The sequence below is a fragment of the Bos indicus genome, chromosome 2 (genome assembly GCF_029378745.1).
Source record: "Bos indicus isolate NIAB-ARS_2022 breed Sahiwal x Tharparkar chromosome 2, NIAB-ARS_B.indTharparkar_mat_pri_1.0, whole genome shotgun sequence".
NCBI lineage: Eukaryota > Metazoa > Chordata > Mammalia > Artiodactyla > Bovidae > Bos > Bos indicus.
Window position 1 is genome coordinate 1,846,982 of NC_091761.1, and position 17,282 is coordinate 1,864,263.

The 17,282-nt window shown below is 42.9% G+C and overlaps 1 protein-coding gene across 4 annotated transcripts in view; it reads left to right on the forward strand.

Annotated features, from left to right (window-relative positions):
• The first annotated feature begins 7,683 nt into the window (after positions 1-7,683).
• PLEKHB2 (pleckstrin homology domain containing B2) overlaps positions 7,684-17,282 on the forward strand; it is a 50,164-nt gene continuing 40,565 nt past the window's right edge. For 2 of the 4 annotated variants that reach the window (XM_019968819.2, XM_019968836.2), the window contains exon 1: positions 8,529-8,645. The gene's annotated coding sequence lies outside the window, so the exon portion shown is untranslated. Of the gene's footprint in view, positions 7,702-8,528; positions 8,646-13,910; positions 14,028-17,282 lie in introns of those variants that run through there. The other 2 variants (XM_070801523.1, XM_070801529.1) reach the window with 2 other exon arrangements.

A 17,282-nucleotide genomic window follows, 5' to 3' on the forward strand; every position in this document is an offset into this window, starting at 1 on the left:
AAATCAGGTTGATTATGTTCTTTGCACTGGAAGCCTGAGAAGCTCTCTACAATCAGTAAAAACAAGACCAGGAGATGACTGAGGCTCATATCATGAATTCCTTATTGCAAAATTCAGGCTGAAATTGAAGAAAGCAGGGAGAATCACTGGGCTTCTCAGGTGGCTCAGTGGTAAAGAATCTGCCTGCCAATGTAGGAGACACAGCAGACATGGGTTTGATCCCTGGGTTGGGAAAATCCCTTGGATGAGGAAATGGCAACTCACTCCAATATTCTTGCCTGGGAGGAAATGGCAACTCACTCCAATATTCTTGCCTGGATAATCCCATGGACAGAGGAGCCAGGTAGTCTACAGTCCACAAGGTCACAAATAGTCATACATGACTGAGTGAGCACATGGAAAACCACTAGGCCATTCAAGTATGACCTATTATTAGGTCAATTCCCTATGATTATACACTGGAGGTGACTAATAGATTCAAGGGATTAGATCTGGTAGACAGAGTGCCTGAAGAAATATGGATGGAAGTTTGTAACATTGTACAAGAAAGCTGAAAGTGAAAGTCACTCAGTCGTGTCTGACTTTTTGCGACCCCATGGACTATACAGTCCATGGAATTCTCCAGGCCAGAATACCGGATTGGGTAGCCATTCCTTTCTGCAGGGGATCTTCCCAACTCAGGGATCAAATCCAGGTCTCCCACATTGGTAGTGACCAAAACCATCCCACAAAAAAAGAAGTGCAAAAAGGCAAACTGGTTTGAGGAGGTTTTACAAATAGCTAAGGAAAGAAGAGGAAAAAAAGGCAGGGAGAAAGGGAAAGATATACTCAAATGAATTCAGACTTCCAGAGAAGAGCAAGGGAGATAAAAATGCCTTCTCAAATGAACAATGCAAAGAGATAGAGGAAAATAATAGAATGGGAAAGACTAGAGATCCTTTCAAGAAAATTGGAGATATCAGGGAACATTTTATGCAAGGATGGGAATGATAAAGGACAGAAAAGGTAAGACCTACTAGAAGCAGTAGAGATTAAGAAGAGGTGGCAAGAATATACAGAACTATACCAAAAAAGGTCTTAATGACCCACATAACCACAATGGTGTGGTCACTCACCTAGAGCCATATATTGTGGAGTCTGAAGTCAAGTAGGCCTTAAGAAGCATTTCTGTGAGCAAATCTAGTGGAGGTGATGGAATTCCAGCTGAGCTATTTCAGATCCTAAGAGATGGTGCTGTTAAAGTGCTGCACTCAATATGCCAGCAAATTTGGAAAACTCAGCAGTGGCCACAGGACTGGAAAAGGTCAGTTTTCATTCCAATCCCGAAGGGCAATGCCAAAGAATGTTCAACCTACCATACAATTGCACTTACTTCACATGCTAGCAAGGTTATGCTTAAAATCCTTCAGGCTAGGATTCAGCAGTATGTGAACCAAGAACTCTCAGATGTACAAGCTGGGTTTCGAAGAGGCAGAGGAACCACAGATCAAATTGCCAACATTCATTGGATCATGCAGAAAGCAAAGGAGTTCCAGAAAAACATCTGCTGCTGCTTCATTATCTAGGCTAAAGCCTTTGACTATGTGAATCATAACAACCTGTGGAAAATTCTTAAACAGATGGGAGTACAAGACCACCTTACCTGTCTTCTGAGAAATTGGTATGTGCATTAAGAAGCAAGAGTTAGAACCAGATATGGAATAGTTGACTGGTTCAAAATTGAGGAAGGAGTATGACAAAACTACATATTGTCACCCTGGTTATTTAACTTATATGCAGAGTACATCATGTGAAATGCCAGCAACCCAGCTTGTGATTCAGCGAAGGAATTAAGATTACCAGGAGAAATATCAAGGACCTCAGATATGCGGATGATACCATTCTAATGGCAAAAAGTGAAGAGGAACTAACGAGCCTCATGATGAGGGTGAAAAAGAGTCCCAAAACTGGCTTGAAACTCGACATCAAAAATAACTAATATTATGGCATCCAGCCCCATCACTTCTCAGCAAATAGAAGGGGGAAGAATGGAAGCAATGACAGATTTTATTTTCCTGGGCTCCGTAATTACTGTAGATGGTGACTGCAGCCATGAAATTAAAAGACGCTTGTTCCTTGGAAGGAAAGCTATGACAAACCTAGACAGCATATTAAAAAGCAGCGACATCACTTTGCCAACAAAGTTCTGTCTAGTCAAAACTATGGTTTTCCTTGTAGTCATGTACAAATGTGAGTGTTGGACCATAAACAAGACTGAGTGCTGAAGAATAAATGCTTTTGAATTGTGGTGCAGGAGAAGACTCTTGAGACTCCCCTGGACTGCAAGGAGATCAAACCAGTCAATCCTAAAGAAAATCAACCCTGAATATTCTTTGGAAGGACTGATGCTAAAGCTGAAGCTCCAGTATTTTGGCCATCTGATGTGAAGAGCCAACTCATCAGAAAAGACCCTGATGCTGGGAAAGATTGAAGGCAAAAAGAGAACGGGGTGGCAGAGGATGAGATAGTAAAGTAGCATCACTGACTTGATGGACATGAATTTGAGTAAACTCTGGGAGATAGTGGAGGACAGTAGAACCTGGCGTCTGTGGGGTCATAGTCATATGCAACTTAGCGACTGAACAACAACAACAGAATGTATCACATGTTATACAATTAAAAAGAAATAAAATTTTCATATTTTGCAGAATATAAAATGGTATAATCATTTTGGAAAAAGCTCTGGTCATTTCTTTAGAAAAACACACACCTGTACACCTATCCTATCAGCCAGGAAATTGAAGGTATCCACCAAAGAAAAATGAAAGCATTCTTCCATGAAAAGAGTTGTACAGAAATGTTCATAGCAGCTTTATCGAGAACAACCAAAACTTGGGATAAGACAACATGGCACTCCTTAGGAGAACGATGGCTATTCAGGCTCAGTGGTGTGCAGGTTGCTTTCAGTGCTTGCACCATCTCTGGGAATCCAAGAGTATGTTTTCAGGAATTTGGCAAGCCAGACTTTGTTAAACATTGAATTATAGGAACTTGATGTAAAAACAAAAGGAATAATACAATTCAAACTTTTCTAATTACTTTCTTGTTGCCTGTTCCCTAAGGGTTTGGGGAGCTCTGGGCTTTGCCAGGTGGAAACTCTGAGCTATTATATTAATAATTGGCTGTGGGCTCCCTTCCTCTGTCCCTTTCACAGTACTGCCTCTAGAGCCTGAAACGCACCATGGCAGGAATGCAACTCATGGGATAGTAGTGATCAGGGCTTGATTCCTTGCTTTGCTAATTTTACGGATTTATGTACATGATTGAAATAGTATTGTTAATACTATTTATTGTAAATAAAGATGAAGAATTTAAAGGGATAGTATATGTAGGTGTCATATCTTGTATAGCACAAAACTATTCTTCTAATATTCAAAAACTATTACTATCTGATTCAACAAATAAGTTACTTGAAGCTCCAACTAGGAAAGAAGTGATTTATTATAGTGGGATGCTTGTGAGGCTTACAAGCAGTGGTGTGAGAGGGAGAACTTAGTGGGCTACGATTTTATAATCAAAGGAAAAGTAGGGAGGGAGAAAAACCACCTTCTTCCTCAACCATGAGTAGAAGGACATCAGGTTTCCATCATCAGTTCCTCTTCCAGGTTGGGCAGGAGAGTTTTATTTTCCCTACATTGTCAAGCCAGGACTATCATGGCACTATGAAAAAATAATTTCAGGTCTTAGTACAATGAGGGTCTTTCACTTTAAAATGTCAGCTTACCATAAATTATTTTTTATGTACACAGAGAGCATGTGCTAGGGGTCATTAACACTGAGCTCTGTGAGCAGGCTATGGATCTTACCACCATTGTTTTACTGTTTTGGGTCATGTCTCATGCTTCTGATGCATGGTTTTATTGCTAAGCAAGCCTGCTTGGTTTTGTACTTAAGTATACTTGTTTTCTTGAGTAATCATTAACTTACAGGGGTGTCTCATACTTTTTTGTACTTTAATCTCCAAGTGGGATTAACTACTTAATCACCTGCTTTGTCCCTTTAACTCTGTCCCTATCACTTCTATTGAGTATTTCACTAAAAATCTTTTTAAAATTATCACTGAAAATTGATATTTCATTTGTTTTAATTTGCATTTGTTAGATTCCAGCCAAGAGTCATTTAAAAATATTTGTTATATTTGCATGTTTTCTTATAGGAATGATTTATTCATATACCCTTTGCCTGTTTTTTTTATTGGAGTCAGTGTTTTTTCCTGTCAACTATATGGTGACTGTAGCCATGAAATTAAAAGACGCTTACTCCTTGGAAGGAAAGTTATGACCAAACTAGACAGCATATTCAAAAGCAGAGACATTACTTTGCCAACAAAGGTTCGTCTAGTCAAGGCTATGGTTTTTCCTGTGGTCATGTATGGATGTGAGAGTTGGACTGTGAAGAAGGCTGAGCGCCGAAGAATTGATGCTTTTGAACTGTGGTGTTGGAGAAGACTCTTGAGAGTCCCTTGGACTGCAAGGAGATCCAACCAGTCCATTCTGAAGGAGATCAGCCCTGGGCTTTCTTTGGAAGGAATGATGCTAAAGCTGAAACTCCAGTACTTTGGCCACCTCATGTGAAGAGTTGACTCATTGGAAAAGACTCTGATGCTCGGAGGGATTGGGGGCAGGAGGAGAAGGGGACGACAGAGGATGAGATGGCTGGATGGCATCGCTGACTCAATGGACATGAGTCTCGGTGAACTCCGGGAGTTGGTGATGGACAGGGAGGCCTGGCATGCTGCGATTGATGGGGTCGCAAAGAGTCGGACACGACTGAGTGACTGATCTGATCTGATATTGACAAGAAAATAATTGAGGGTTTAGTAGGAAAATATTGTTTTCTGTTCACTAGCTGGAGGCAACGTTTTTGGAGGCAACATATACCTCTGTTCTGGTTTTGCAAGTTGGGATGAACACAGAGATCTATATCTCTTCCCTTCCAAGGCCCTGTTAAGGTAAAAGAAAAGTTATTTTAAAAATTATTTTTCAATATTTATTTATTTATTTGACTGCACTGGGTCTTAGCTGTGGGGTCTAGTTCTCTGACTAGAATCAAACTCAGGCCCCCTGCTTTGGGAGTTCAGAGTCTTAGCCACTGGACCACCAGGGAAGTCCCCCAAAGTTTTTTTTGGCTGCACTGGGTCTTTGGTCCTGCGTGTGGATTTTTTCTAGTGGGGGCAAGCGGGGGCTGCTCTCTAGTGGCAGTGCGTGGTGCACAAGCTTGTCCGTGCACTGCGTCCCACTGCTGAGGCCCGAGGGCTTTAGTGTGCTGACACAGGCACACTGACGGGCTTAGTTGCCTCGCGGCATGTGGAAGCGTCCCTGACCAGAGACCAAACCGGTGTCCCTGCATTAGCAGGTGGCTTCTTAACCACTGGACCACCAGGGGAGTCCCCCAAGAAGGTATTTTTAAAAGTCCCTAATAGTTTCAGAAAACAAGTTAAAGGACACTGTCAGTTAACTGAAAATTTGAGATAACTGATCACAAAAGAAAGCAATTGGGGTTGGAGGCTTCTGATTCAAGATGGCAGATAAAGAACATACTTCTCCATTTCTCCTTAGACTTTTATGAAATAGATGATAAATGTTTAAAAAATAATAGACATCAGAGAAAACTGAAGCATCAGTAGAGGCCCTGGTGCATGCAGTTGGGGAGGGAAGGGCCTCACTTTCAAGTGGATAATTCAAATACGTAGAAAAAGCTGCAACCCAGAGCAGGTGTGATGGGGGCAGAGGGGAAAGGTGGTGAGAAATGAACCTGGAAACAGGAATAGTAACTGCAAGGCTGCCTGTGCCACAGCTGGACCTCATCTGTCTTCCCCATTCTTGTATGATGTTAGTTTCATGTTGATAGTGAGCGAAAACCCAACTGATCTCCTCAGAAGAAATGAACTCAACTGAAGAAAGCCTAGGCTTCTCAGTAGATGTTGAGGGCGAAATAAAGTCAAATCTAAGTGTACAAAAACTTGTTTCCTACCAATAGAGGCAGTTCCAGCACTTCCTCATAGTAGGAGCAAAAGTGTATCAAGTTTGGTGGAAGAGCTTTCTGTTCTGGGTTGGACTTCGCTTTGACTTGCCCCACAGTCAGTTCTCACTAGAATTGTATTTTGTATGTCAATTGGGAGGGATTTGGGGTACTGATGAAAACTGTGAAGCTGGTGAAGTTCCACTGCTCTACCCCAAGTGGTACCTCTGCTTTAGATAGACAGATACTGCGGGGGGCGGGCAGGGGGGACAGTAATCCATAAATAGAAGAGGAGCAGTTGTGATTCATTTAGAACAGGTAAAGGAAGTGGGAAATAAAAGAATGTCTATATGTCTATTACCTCCTGTTGCTTGGAAGATTCTCATTCCAGATTACGTGGGGTGTGGCAGGGAGATGACATTTTACTTCATGTCCTATTTTTAAATTTTTTAAAATTTATTTTTGGCTGTGCTGGGTTTTCCTTGCTGGTCTCTAGTTTCAGCGATTAGGGGCTACTCTTCTTTGTGGTGTGCGGGTCTCTCACTGTAGTGGCTTCTCACGCTGAGGAGGACTGGCTCTCCGGGCTCGGGTCTCAGTACTTGCAGCTCTCTGGCTCTAGAGCGTGGGCTCTGTGGTTGTGGAGCATGGGCTTCGTTGCCCTGCAGCATGTAGAATCTTCTCAGATGAGCGATCAAACCCGTGTCCCTTGCACTGGCAGGTGGATTCTTAACCACTGGACCACCAGGCAAGTTCCATGTGTTATCTAGACATTCTTTTTTAACCACAAGAACTTATCACTTTCAGTTTCAATATAAAGCAGTACTAGTAATTGGGAAGTGGGGCTAATCAGGTCATAGTTTGGTTTGCTTGAGTTGAGTACCACACAATTATTGGAGCCAAGGAGTCAGGCAACTGATGGAAACAGTTCCAGTGTGGTTCCCTAAAGCACAGCTTTCAGTATTGGCTACATATTCAGTATTGGGAAATGTGTGACTTGAAATGGCAACCCACTCCAGTACCCTTGCCTGGAAAATCTCATGGACAGAGGAGCCTGGTAGGCTACAGTCCATGGGTTCACAAAGAGTTGGACATGACTGAGTGACTTCACTTTCACCCAAGGTTAGCTTTCTCCCTCCTGTACTTTTCTTGTCAGCAAGCTTGGACAGAAAGCCAATTTTACTAAAGCAGAAAACTTACTAACAGGTGTACCTGCTCCACTTCCCAGAACATCTATCTACCTATATCTGGACTCAACTACTACTTTTTCTTGTTAATTTGTTAAAAGTGGTTTTTAAGTTGTTTCACTGATTCATTAAAGAAAATTTCGAAAGTACAGAAAAGCAGGAAGAAGAAATAAGTCATCCGGAGTCCTGTCACTCAAAGACAACATGCTAGTGTATTTTTGGACCCTCCAAATCCAAGCTCTGAAAGACATCTAACACTGAAGGTAGTCAGAGTTAGACGTGCAGCTCTACTGAGACAGTCAGCATGACCCAGGATACTGAAAGAGTATTTCTGTCTCTCAGTTTCCCCTAAGGTAAGGTATTATCTTACATAACCATGGTACAATTGTCAGGACTAAAAATGGCTAATAATTACTGTTAACTAAAATAAGAATTTGGAATTTATGAATTCTTTCACTAACATCTTTTTTTTTTTTTTATTCTGTTACAGGATCCCATCCAGCACACTACATTGCATGTGAGTTTCTCAGTCTTTCTTTGTTTTTCACTACTTGAGTTTTGAGGAATACTGGTGAAGCATTTTGTGGAATATCCCTCAAGTGAGATTTGTCTGATGTTCTTCTCATAGTTAAGACTAGGGCTATGCTTTTCCGGGGGAGTAAGACTGTAGGAAAAGTGACCTTGTCATTATGTCATATCAAGGGTAAATACTACCAAAAAGACATTGCTGTGTTTGTTAACCTTGATCATGTGGTTGAGTAGTGTTTGAAAGGTTTCTTCAGCTTTAAGTAATTTTTCCTTTTGCCAACCCTGGGAGGAAATGACTATGCACAGCTCATGCTCATGGGTGGGTGGGTGGCAATTACTAAATCCTCTGGATGGAGTGTGATTCAATAGAATTCTTCTATAAGGAAGAATTAGCTCCCTTCCCAAATAATATATTTATTTATTTACAGCAGAATAGACTCTGGTATACTTACTTTATATTCTAAATTATAACTGTGCCAGGTTTGGGCACTGGGAGCTCTTGCAGGTTGAGTCCTTTGTCCCTTGACACACCTACACGTATTTTTGAGCATTCCTGACTTACGGCGCTGTGGGATGCTGCAGGCTCAGTCGTACTTTCCCTGCCCCAGTTCTAGAGTCACCGGTATCTCTCAAGAGCCCTGCCCAGCTCCTTTTGCGAGAAAGTGGTATTTACAAGCAATGTCAGGGGAGTCTACTGTTCCTTTTCAGTTAAAACTTAAGCCTGACCCTGCCCACGCCGCCCCCATTAATCAGGCTTCTTTGGGCCCCGCCGCACCCCCGCCCTGCCTTGACCCCTGCGCATGCGCGCCGGGGAGGCGTGACGTCTGACGGCGGCCGGGACGCCAGCGTGAGGCCGCCGGTGCAGAGTAACCCGGCAGTGTCCTTTCGCTTCGGACCTGTTTCCGTGCACGGTGGTGGCCGGAGGCTTTCCAGGTGAATATTCGTGTCCGACTTCTGTGACCCAGACCTCCTCAGGCCGGGCCCATCCACCCTGCACCTATCCGAGGAGACCCCAGGCCCGCGCCCTCCGTTCCCCACCCCGGCGGCGGTCCCCCCGGAGCCTCCTTTGGAGAGGCCCATCCGCCCCAGCCCCGCCCGAGCCCTTCCCCTCCCATTCCTTTCTCCTCCGTGTCCCCTTCCTTTCTCCTCCGTGTCACCCTGCTTCTCTGCTTCCCTCCTTCCCCCGGGCCCTCCCAAGCTTGTCCGAGAGCCGCCGCCTTCGCCTCTTCCAATCGGACCCCCCTTCCAGACCGCCGCGCTCCACCCCTCCGATCCTCTGCTGTAGCCGTACGCCTGGGTCTTCTCCAGAGGAAACCCCCCTCCTTTCGTCCCTTTTTTCTCTCCTGGAGCCTCCCTTGGAGCTGCGCGGCCGCGCCCCATCCGAGCTGACCCCCCAGCGGCTCCTTCCCTCCCTCTCTAGAGCTTCCCCTGGAGCCGCCCGGCCAACTGGAGAGCTCCTGCTGCTGCCCCGCTTCCTGCAGGTGCCCCCCGCCGGCCCGCTGCCCATCTGCAGTGTGGGCGCAGAACTCCGGCCCTGCTGTCCCGCCGGCCTAGGGGATTTGGACTCTTTGGTTCTCCTCTCACCCGGAGGTCATCCTCCTTAAGAAGGAATCTGGAATGGCATTGAAGCTTTGCGCTCCCGTGTGGGGCCCTTCTCCGCTTGTTTTCATCTACTCTCGGTTTTGCAGTGTCTTAAGTTTTACGTGCTCCTAATTGTATTATGTCTTTTTTTTGACAGTTGATTGTCTCACCTGCTAATTACATTAGGAACCTCAAAGCTCAGGGGTTTTCATTTCGCGTCAGAGTAGTGTTTTTTGTTCTTTTACCTCAAAAGTAGGGTAACTTACACAGGAACGTGTTTATAAATGACCGAATAGTAAAATTCCAGGTTTCCAGGGTGAGCGGGGGAAAGGAATGAGGTGAGACGGTCACAGTATCAAAAAAATCTAGGGGGACATGGTTAATTTTAAACCATGTTGGAATTGACTCTTGAGAAGCTTTCGTTTTTTTAAATGTCTTTTCTGAATTGAACCGGGTAGAGCCACTGCCAGAGGGAGCAGCGCTTTTGTCTAAAGGAAGGGAAGTTCCTGGGTCTTGATGGACTTTGAGGAGACCAGTTCCTCAAAAGTGCAGGAAGTGACTTGTCTCAGTCACGAGGGGAGAGGGAATTAGGGCCCCGAGCTAATTACGTGTTAACTACTTGTTTGTTTACGACCCTTAATGTTTGTCTGACAAATAATGACCAAAGTACAATAGATGTGTTTATGTGCATATGCAGCAAGACTGCTCCTGCAGCTGGTTCTCTTGTGCTCAGCACGTCCCCTGGGCCCAGGAAGTTCTTAACCCTGGGCTGGGTTGGACTGGTCTGATGGTTATTGATAGAAGGTGGTTGTTGGGGAGAGAGCTGGGCAGGTGCTTGTCTGGTCTTCCCTGTGATTAGTGTTTACTCTTGTGTGGTAGTGATGACTCAACTAATGCCCCGGCCCTTCCCCCCACTGCCCCTCAAATCTCTTGAGAGCAGGAATCAAACATATGTTGCAGGATTATCCTGGCAGGTGAGAGTGTCTGGCGCAATATAGGTGGTCAGTAAATGCTTACTGAAGGAGATTGCAGAAAAGAACTCAGAACCTAACGCCATTTCTTTACTAGCATGTTTTTAATGGTGTTAGCATATTCTGTAAGTAAATAACCTGATAATCTCAGGCACGGAATTTGTGAAATGTATACGTAAGTGGTGTAGAAAGAACAGATACCTTCTTGAGGTAGTCATATTACTTCTTGGGAAAATAGAGGTTTTTCTTGATTCACTCTAGAAGGTTTGCTGTACTTACCAGGATGCTACCCTACATTAATATTTGGGTTCTTTCTCCAGTCCTCTTTTTTGTTTCTTACTGGATGTCTAAAGAAATTAAAGAATTACTTTATTAATGTCAGTAACTACCAAAAACTGCTGAGTAAAATAAACTATTAAAAATGTTACAAAAGGACTTCCCTAGTGGTCCAGTGGCTAAGACTCTGCACTCCCAGGGTTGGGGTTCAATCCCTGGTCAAAGAACTAGATCCACATGCTGCAACTAAAGATCCTGCGTGCTGGAATAAAAATGAAGATGGAAGATCCTGCATGCCACAGCTAAGACTGGCGCAGCCAAATAAATATTCTTTAAAAAGTTACAAAAAGTGGGCTAGTTGAATCAGTCGTATTTTATTGGCTGTATATTTGCTTCTTAATTTGATCCTGAGTACAGAGTATTGGACTTGCCTCTTTGTTTTAGTCTGTCTGTCCTTTGGTGAGTGCTTGTATTGGGTTTGTTATTGAAAATTGATTGGTATGTGAAATGGCCAACACCAAATATGAACTGACCTCTGAATGATAGATTACCCAATCCTTGTCCCCTGTGTTGTTTTGGAGTCCTTGAAGAACAGTTTTCCTTCTTTTGATAAGGCAGTAATTTTACAGCTAAAATACTAGTTCCTCTGAAAGTGAAAGTGTTAATCACTCAGTCGTGTCCAACTCTTATGGGATCCCATGGATTGTCTCCTCTGTCTGTGGGATTTTCCAGGCAAGAATACTGGAGTGGGTTGCCATTCCCTTCTCAAGGGGATCTTCCCCACCCAGGGTTTCCTACATTGCAGGCAGACTCTTTACCGTCTGAGCTGCCAGGGAAGCCCCTGCTGCTGCTGCTGCTAAGTCACTTCAGTCGTGTCTGACTCTGTGCGACCCCATAGACGGCAGCCCACCAGGCTCCGCCGTCCCTGGGATTCTCCAGGCAAGATCACTGGAGTGGGTTGCCATTTCCTTCTCCAATGCATGAAAGTGAAAAGTGAAAGTGAAGTCGCTCAGTCGTATCCAACTCTTAGCGACCCCATGGACTGCAGCCTACCAGGCTCCTCCGTCCATTGGATTTTCCAGGCAAGAGTACTGGAGTGGGTTGCCATTGCCTTCTCTGAGGGAAGCCCCTAGTAAGTAAATTATCTGATAATCTCAGGGAGTGAATTTGTGAAATGTGTAGGTACAGAAACAACAGATAACACTTTTTAAAAAATTTTGCCCAGCTGTGCGACTGTGGGATATTAGTTCCCCAGCCAGGGATTGAACTGCTCTTGGCAGTGAGAGCTTGGAGTCTTAACCACTGGACTGTGAGGGAAGTCTCCAGATACCACTCTTGAGGTAGTCATATTCCTTGAAAAGGTAGACAGGTAGACCGTGCTAACTAAATGAGCCAGGTAAAGTGGGCTTTTAGTTCAGAACTGTCAGATTCCAAAGGCAATTTTCTTTCCGTCTTTTAAATTGGTCCTCTTTAGGATTCAATTATTTTTAAAGTGATTTGAGTTCATATTCAAAGTAACTTGACTTGAGGAATTCCCTGGCAGTCCAGGGACCAGTTAGGGCTGGGTTCTCTCACTGCCCCAAGGTTGTGGGGAGGGCAGGGTGTGTGTTCTGGGTTTGATCTCTAGGTGGGGAACTAAGATCCCATAAGCCAAGAGGTGCACCCCCGAAAAATGAAATGTTGAATATGATTTGTATTTTTAAAACTTTCTGTAGGTTTTATTGGTATGTGAGTAATGTGGCTATTATGCAGCTAGTTTGCTGGTATTCTGTCCTGTAGAACCAACGACACCCGACTCCAGTACTCTTGCCTGGAAAGTCCCATGGACGGAGGAGCCTGGTAGGCTGCAGTCCATGGGGTCATGAAGAGTCGGACATGACTGAGCGACTTCACAGTCACTTTTCATTTTCCTGCATTGGAGAAGAAAATGGCAACCCACTCCAGTGTTCTTGCCTGGAGAATCCCAGGGACGGCGGAGTCTGGTGGGCTGCCGTCTATGGGGTCGCACAGAGTCAGACACGACTGAAGTGACTTAGCAGCAGCAGCAGCAGCAGAACCAACGAGTTTTAGTTTATGCATTAGATCCTACTCCAGGGTATACATAATAGCTTCCCTGGTGGCTCAGAAGGTAAAGAATCTGCCTGCTGTGCAGGAGACCTGGATTTGAGCCCTGGGTGGGGAAGATCGCCTGGAGAAGAGAATGGTAACCCCCTCCAGTATTCTTTCCTGGAGAATCCCATGGACAGAGGAGCCTGGCAGGCTACAGTCTGTGAAGTCACAAAGAGTCGGACACGATTGAGTGATTAAACGCTTGTGTGCGTGTGCACACATACACAAACACACACGGAAAGTGAAATTCAGCAAGGTATGTCAGAAAGCTATTACTGTTTCTTCAGAGACTAATTTAGTTAGGTATTCTGGGAAGGGTTTTTTGGTTTATGTTTTTTTTTCCCCTTCCTTTTACTATGTGTTCAAATTTTGACAGCCAGGGGCATCTTAATAAGTCTTCTAAGCCATTTGAGAAGCAGCCTTATGTGCTTCTGTCTTCTAGAATGTTTTCGGCAAATTTTAGGTGGATGGTGGGGAAATAATAGCAAAAATAGTAGAAATAATTGCTGTGGGAGCAGCTACCATTTGTTGGTTTTAGTAACTGTCACGCACTATGCAAGCACAAGCTATTTTACCCAGTTTTCCAAATATCTTATCCAAGTAGATATTAGTATTCTCACAGAAACTAAGGCTTGGAAAAGCTAAGTAACTTGCCCAAGGTGATTTATAAGTGATTGAGCCAGGATTTAAAAGCAGTTCTTATGACTTCAAAGCCTGTACTCTGAAGCATTAGGTTCTATGAATTTTTAAAAGCATATTATCAGAATCATACTTTATGATTTTTGATTCCTAAAAATATAACAAGTTTCTCTCTCCATTTTGAAAACAAAGAACTATTAGAAGGAAGGTTCAGGTAAATGGTGTTCTTTTAGGGATTTTTAAAAAATATATTTAAGAATAATTAAAATTATTGCCTACATGTTCACATTTATCAAAATAATGTATATACATAAATTGAAAATCCAAATAGCACTTTAAACCTAAAAAGGGAGTCAAAAACCCACTCCCTTTCCATCAACTAGAGACAACTAGTTTTTTTAGCTGCCTTTTTTTATATTTGAGATACAATAACATTGCTATTGATTTGGATGTAATCTTTGACTTCCTGCCATGGAAGACTTTTGCCTCCTGTAAACACACTTATTGAGTTTACCAGAGTCTCTTAGATAATGTCAGTTTCTGTCCCTTTCCACTGTCCTCCAATCTGGACTGGTTTCTTTTCTAGGCCTGTGGCACAGTTATCTTCCTGTGACCTTCCTTCACCTTCATCCTGGGCATTTTCTTTCCCTTTGTTCATTATTGGCTCCCTAGTTCCTTTCTCATTATGGTGGAATACATTCTTCACTAGCTTCTGGAAACAGAGTCCGGTGCGTGGAAGGTAAATCTTAAGTCTTTGAGCATGTGTGTAAATGTCCTTATTTTATCTATTTGATTAATAATTTGGTATGGAATTCTGGCTTGAAAATAATTTTCTCTCAGCATTTTGAAGATACTAATTCATTGCCTTCCAGCTTCCAATATTGTTGATAAAAATGCCCTTATGCTTTGTTTATCCTTTATGTGACTCTGCCGCGCCTACCCCCCCGGAGGTTTTAAGTTCTATTTTTTGTCTGTAGAGTCTGCAATTTCAATTAAACCTTACTGAGGATCTTTTAAAATTCATCTTGCTGGACACTCAGTGAAGCTTTTGTGTCTAGAAATGCATTGTCATCTTCTGGAAAATGTTGTATAGTGTTTTTTCTACTTTTTTCTGGGGTTCATTTATGAAACTGTCCTGTAAGCAGAATGCTTTATATCCAGGGTTATCCTTTATTTATTTTTCATTTCTTGGCCTTCCCCCCCACCCCCCCTTCAGAGAGAGTTCTTCCATCATGATCTTTTATGCTCTTGTATTTTAGATTTGATTAATCATTTTAAACTGAGAGCTCTGAGTGTTTCTATTTTAGAACATTTTGTTTTTTTTGCTACAATATTGTGTGTCATTTCTCTGATAACAGTATTAGGTTGGTGCAAATGTAGTTGTGGTTTCAGACGATGAATTTTAAATCATTATAACTAGGCTCAAATACATCTTTATTAATCAAAATAGAAACCATTGCAATCAGCACATTTTTGTCAATGAAAAATAAGTTTGTTCATTCCTGTGGCATAAAAATCCATGCTTCAGGATTCGATGAACTCTTGGAAAGCATTTTCTGCCTTCTCCTGGTTGTGGAAGCGTTTTCCCTGCAAAAAACTGTTGAGATGCATGAAGAATGATGGTTGGCAAGAGGTCGGGTGAATATGGCATAAGGGGCAAAACTTTGTAGCCCAATTCATTCAATTTTTGAAGCATTGGTTGTGTGACATGCAGCTGGGTGTTGTCATGAAGAGTTGGGCCCTTTCTGTTGACCACTGTGGGACAGTTCAGTGCACCTCACCGATTTGCTTAGTATACTTCTCAGATGTAATGGTTTCGCCAGAATTCAGATAGCTGTAGTGGATCATACTGGCAGCAGATTGCCAAACAGTGACCATGACGTTTTTTTGGTGTAAGTTTGGCTTTGGGTGTGCTTTGAAACTGCTTCTCGGTCCACCAACTGAGCTGGTCTTCACCAGTTGTATAAAATCCACTTTTTGTCCCATGTCACAATCAGGTTGTGAAATTGTTGTTGCTGTGTACAGTAAGAGAAGACAAACACTTCAAATCAACTTTTTTTTTGATTTGCGGTCAGCTTATGAGGCACGCACTTATCGAGCTTTTTTACCTTTCCATTTTGCTTCAAATGCCTAATGACCATAGAGTGGTTGATGTTGAGTTCTTTGGCTACTTATTCTGTAGTTTTAAGAGGATCAGTTTCAGTAATGGCTCGCAGTTGGTCATTATCAACTTCTCATGGCTAGCCACTGCATTCCTCATCTTCAAGACTCTCATCTCTTTTGCAAAGTTTCTTGAACCAGTATTGCACTGTATATTCATTAGCAGTTCCTGGGCCAGATGGGTTGTTGATATTTTGAGTTGTCTCCACAGTTTTTATGACCTATTTTGAACTCGAGAAAGAAAAATAGCTCAAATTTGCTTTTTGTCTAACATCATTTCCATGGTCTAAAATAAATATAAAATAAACAGCAAGTAATGGTGATTGCAGCCATGAAATTAAAAGATACTTACTCCTTGGAAGGAAAGTTATGACCAACCTAGATAGCATATTCAGAAGCAGAGACATTACTTTGCCAACAAAGGTCCGTCTAGTCAAGGCTATGGTTTTTCCAGTAGTCATGTATGGATGTGAGAGTTGGACTGTGAAGAAGGCTGAGCACTGAAGAATTGATGCTTTTGAACTGTGGTGCTGGAGAAGACTCTTGCAAGTCCCTTGGACTGAAAGGAGATCCAACCAGTCCATCCTAAAGGAGATCAGTCCTGGGTGTTCTTTGGAAGGAATGTTGCTAAAGCTGAAACTCCAGTACTTTGGCCACCTCATGTGAAGAGTTGACTCATTGGAAAAGACTCTGATGCTGGGAAGGATTGGGGGCAGGAGGAGAAGGGGACGACAGAGGATGAGATGGCTGGATGGTATCACCAACTCGATGGACGTGAGTCTGAGTAAACTCTGGGAGTTGGTAATGGACAGGGAGGCCTGGCGTGCTGCGATTGATGGGGTCGCAAAGAGTCGGACACAACTGAGCGACTGAACTGAATAAGTCATTAGCCAAAAAACATAAATTGAGAAATGCACATTAAGATGATGTATAACATAACCATTTTATTTAAGAATGTATTTCAATATCAAATGGCAAAGTTCAACAGTGAAAAACTGCAGTTACTTTTTCAAAAACCTAATAACTTTCTTAAAAGTTTTCCTTTGCTCCCTGCAGTTGTTTCTAATTCTTGTGAAGTTTCAGGTTTTTTTTTTTTTTAATCTTACATTTTTTAGTCTCTTATCTCGAGGCTTTCTCAGATGCCTGAACATATGTGCTGTGCTCAGACTCTCAGTCAGATCCTACTCTCTGTAGCCGTATTGATGGTAGCCCACCAGGCACCTCTGTTCAAAAGATTCTCCTGGCAAGAATACTGGAGTAGGGTGCCACTCCAGGGGATATTCCTACTCCAGAGTGTCTTTCCAACCCAGGGATCAAACCTGTGTCTCTGATATCTCCTGCGTTGGCAGGCGGATTCTTTACCACTGGCACTACCTAAGAAGCCTGAACATACATGCTGTTTCTACTTAAGATGTTAAAAATACTGACTGGAAGTTTGTATGTTTGTTTAAAGTTTACTACTTGGTGAGCTTTCTTCTAGGGTTTTAGGCAGAGACCAGTTGTTTTATAGAAAAAAAAAAATTTTATCAGTATTAATGAGCCTTGGGCTGTGGCCTTTGCCCACACCTGAAGAGTCTGGGAGTTAAGTAAAGGAAGAGAAGAAGAAGTTCAGGATGTTCACTTACTCTGTTACTCCTCTAAGTGTGGCATCTCACTTCCACTCTGAGCTATCCCTGATGTCACCAAGAGTAGAGAAATCCTCTGTGTTTCAGCCTTTCCAGAAGGGAAATCCTCAGGATTGGGGAGGATAGTAGCCTGGATGTGTCAGAGGGCTTAGTGACTCTTCTTAAAGACTTTCAGTAAATTCTGATAATCTCCCCCACCTTTAGAATTA